This window comes from Benincasa hispida, chromosome 5, assembly GCF_027475165.1.
Source record: "Benincasa hispida cultivar pf3 chromosome 5, pf3_genome.v1.1, whole genome shotgun sequence".
In the NCBI taxonomy this organism is placed as follows: Eukaryota; Viridiplantae; Streptophyta; class Magnoliopsida; order Cucurbitales; family Cucurbitaceae; genus Benincasa; species Benincasa hispida.
Genome location: NC_143482.1, coordinates 35,669,077 through 35,673,669, shown reverse-complemented (window position 1 = coordinate 35,673,669; position 4,593 = coordinate 35,669,077). Strand labels below are relative to the sequence as shown.

The window sequence follows — 4,593 nt, the reverse complement described above, 5'->3', positions numbered from 1 at the left end:
AGGTTTTTCACAAATACCGAGTATTGATTATGAGGAGACATATTCAACAGTGGCAGATGCAACTACAATAAGATATTTAATTGTCTTGACTATGTATAAAAGTCTGAATATGCATCTTATGGATGTAGTCATAGCATATCTATATGACATCTTGATAATGATATTTATATAAGAATTCAAAATGATTTAAGGTACCTGAAACATATACATCAAATTCCCGGGAATGGTATTCATAAAGTTACAGAGATCACTATATGGATTGAAACAATCAGGATGGATATGATACAATCGGCTGAGTGAATATTTATTGAAGGAAAGATATCAAAATAATCCAATATGTCTATGTGTTTTTATAAATAAATTACAATTAAGATTTGTTATTATAACTGTATATGTTGATGACTTGAATATAATTAGAACTCTGGAAGAGATTTCAAAGACAACAGAATGTCTTAAGAAAGAATTTAAGATGAAAGATCTCGAAAAAAAACATAATTTTGCCTTGGTTTGCAAATTGAATATTTAGCAAATAGAATATTTATTCATTAGTCAACTTATCCAGAAAAGATTTTGAAAAGATTTTATATGGACAAAGTAGATCCATTAAATATCCAATGGAAGTCCGTTCATATTATATAAAGAAAGATATATATTTCGACCTCAAGAAGATAATGAAGAATTTCTTTGTCCTGAAGTATCATATCTTAGTACGATTGGTGCACTTATGTATCTTGCTAATAATACAATACCAGATATTGCATTTTCAGAAAATTTATTAGCTAGATATAGTTCTTCTCTTACAAAAACACATTGGAATGGAATTAAACATATACTCTATTATCTTCGAGGAACAACTAATATGTGTTTGTTTTATTCAAATAAATCAAATTTTGATCTAGTTGGTTATGCATATTTTGGATATTTATCTGATCCACACAAAGCTAGATCTCAAATAAGTTATCTGTTCATATGTGGAGAAAGTGCTATATCATGGCGGCCGGTGAAACAGACCATAACGACCACTTCTTCAAATCATGCTAAAATTCTTGCAATTCACAAAGCTAATGGAGAATGTGTATGACTAAGGTCAATGACTCAGCATATTCGTGAAACATGTGGCTTGTCTTATAATAAAAAAATCTTCCAATAATATTATACGAAGACAACACAGCTTGCGTAGCCCAAATCAAAAAAGGATATATTAAAGGAGATAGAACAAAGCATATTTCGTCGAAGTTTTTCTACAATCATGATCTTGAAGAAAATGGCGACATCAATGTACAATAAATTTGTTCGAAGGAGAACCTGGCAGATATATTTACAAAGACATTACCAACTGCAACTTTTGAAAAATTAGTGCACAACATTGGAATACGGCGACTCAAAGATCTTAAGTGATGTTTTCTTGAGGGGGAGTAAATATATTGTATTATTTTAGGAGTATATATTATATGAAATATGTACTTTTTTTTCTTCACTAGGGTTTTTTCCCATTGGATTTTTCCTAATAAGGTTTTAACGGGGCATATTATATATATATATATATATCTGTGTGTGGGTATCATAGGCGGAGTATCATAAATATCATAAAAATAGATGTCCAATGCTTAGTATCCTAAAAACCATGTGTCATTTTCCATATTGTCCATGTGCATGCCTCGTGTCCATGTAAGCCCACACCATACTTGTCACTTTGCCTATAAATAGTGACATTTTGTGGATCTCAAAAGAATGCACATTGATGTGAAATCCACTTCAAAATCCAATAATTTCCATTTTATCCAATTTTATAATTTTAGTTATTTTATTTTATTTTTTATTTATTTATTTTTTATTATTATATAAATATATTATTATATTATATTTTCTTCACATCCGTGTTTCCATCATGCTCCTCAATTTCACGCCACATTCAAGATAATTCTTTTTCTATCTTTGAGAATTGCTGAAAATTAATTTTTTAAACTCATATTTCATAGTTAACAATTATAAATAAACTATTCTTTTTTTTTTTGGGAGGGGTTTTATATCCATATAAATAAATAAATTATAGAAGCCCATTAGAGGATAAAGATATAAGATGGAGTCTTGCAATATATAGCATATGTACAGATATAGGTTGGAGCTTAGCTTTTGTTACAACTAACTTTGAATAGTCATATGCATTAGGTGGGAAATTTGAACTAACACTTCTTCTACCAATCATCTCTTCCCTAACAACTCACATATGCTCTCTTCCACCCGTCTCTTTTTACCTATAAAAACGGTTCTACATAATATAAATTGAGACCATCAACAATTATTATCAAATAAACTACATTTCATGATTGATAATCTATAATCTTGTGTTAATTAATTTTTACCTCATTTTCAAAATTTAATGGCTACTCATCGCTTCTCAACCTTTGCATTTCCTCTAATACTTAATACTTTTATGATGATGAACTTTAATTTTTTTATCATGACAGTAAGTGCAAGGCATCTCTTGACGACGCCATTACCTATGGTACATGGAGTGCTTCCAAAGTAGGAAATACCCAATTTGTCAAAGTCTGAGCTTCCTTCACTACGAAAGGTTGGATTACCTTCATTGCCTCACCTTTCACCATTGGAAAAACCTAATGTTCATGAACTCCCAAAGTTGCCTCAAGTGTCAAAAGTACCTAATCTTGATTTCTCAAAATTTTCTAAAGTTCCAAGCTTGTATAAATTTGGTTTTTTCAATCTGTCTAAAGTTTAAAATGTCCCAAAACATGAGCTCCCAAATTTACATGATCAATAACCAAAAGTGTTTATACCTAAGGTTCCTAAATTATCAAAATTATCAAATGTGTCTAAGCCAGAACTCCCTAAGTTACCTGAATTGCCATCCATCCCAAAGCCAATTTTGCATACCCTTCCAGGGAATTAGCCTTTCTCTTCCTTTATCCCACCCCACCCAACAACGAAAACTTGACTAGTATATTTGATATACTACCATGGATTTAAATTTACATTTATATACGATATATCTTCTCTTATTTTCACCTTTAATAATTATAATTTCTAATAAGTGTATGAGATATTAATATATTTTGTTTCTATTCTTATCAGCGTGATTTTATGGTTACTCGGATGTTGTCTTTTAGGTTTATAAAACATTATATTATGAATGAATATTTATTTACCTTTTATGTTTACATTGCTAAATCTGACCAAAATAGATTGACTTCTCCATCACTATGTTGATGTTGATGCGATGTGGTTCGATCTCTAGTACTGATCATCTTATTCTCTCTCAGTTGAATGCATATGCTTGACTTGAAGAAGAAGAGCACGTGATTTTCTTGAAGTTGAAATCTTGGAAGAGTCAAATCTTTCAGAGACTTGTCTTCAAGGAGTGTGCAAGGAGTGCACAGCTTCAGAAGTATAGGAGTCTTCTAATTGTTCGGATAATTCTCTATAGGCTCTCTAAAATATAGAATTGCTGACCCCCACAAATAAAGAGAGCTCCTCTATTATAGAGTTCTCTGATGGGTTTCGTGAGTGTGGACTTGGTTGGTCCATAGACCTAGCCCTTGGGTCCAATTAGTCGGACTTGGACCTACTTTTCCTTTGGGCCAAATTAAGACCATTTTTGTGCTCAACTGGACTTTAGCCTAAATTATAATATCAAATTGGGTGAAATTAATTTCACTCAATCCAACGTTTGTGATGAAAACATGTGGCATCACCAGACTTGTCCAGTTTATGTCTTCAACTTCGATTTGGGGACATATCATCAGAGGAAGTAACTTTTTTTTTAATCTTTCCAACTCCTTATTTTTTATCTTTTGCAAAGGGTGAGTTAAAGTAAGAAATAAGTAGATCAACAATATATCTAACAACGACCAACATTCAGTCAACAACGTGTTTTAAACTAAAGTATGCATAATTCATTTTATAAGTATGAGATTCCAAGTGTATAAGCAGTATCTCAGATATAAGACATGAGTATATCAAATATCAATTAGTAAATACTTGAAGTAAAAAATGAGTATATCTGCAATTTATCTAACAACAAACACATTTAAAACGTGTGGGACATTTTGGACCTTGGGCTTGTAAATTATTTAATTTTTGCAAAATTAGAATTGTTGATATATCAATAGTATGTAAGTACTTATTAAAAATAAAATTTTCAAATATATATAATATTAGGGTATTAGTAGTATAACATTAAGGCAATTACCTCTTTATTATAATTAATAAATTAAATGTTATTTTAGCATATTTAGTACATGTTAAATTTCTAATATAAATATAATATTTTGTTATAGTGTTGCCATGACAAACCTTACAAAATTAGAATTCGCAGCCCTTGACATTAATGGCAATAATTATTTTTCATGGGTTCTCGATGCCGAAATTCACCTGGATGCTATGAAAATTGTAGAAACAATTAAATAAGAAAATACGACATCCAATCAGGATAAAACAAAAGCTATGATTTTCCTTCGTCATCATCTTCATGAGAGATTAAAAATAAAATATCTTACCATAAAAGATCCCGTTATCTTGTGAAAATTTTTGAAATAAAGGTATGATCATTAAAAGACAGTTATTCTTCCTAAA

The 4,593-nt window shown here is 30.4% G+C and overlaps 1 pseudogene; it reads left to right on the top strand.

Moving 5' to 3' along the window:
* Window positions 1-2,380: 2,380 nt before the first annotated feature.
* Window positions 2,381-2,956, top strand: LOC150036068 (uncharacterized; annotated as a pseudogene).
* The last annotated feature ends 1,637 nt before the right edge of the window (window positions 2,957-4,593 follow it).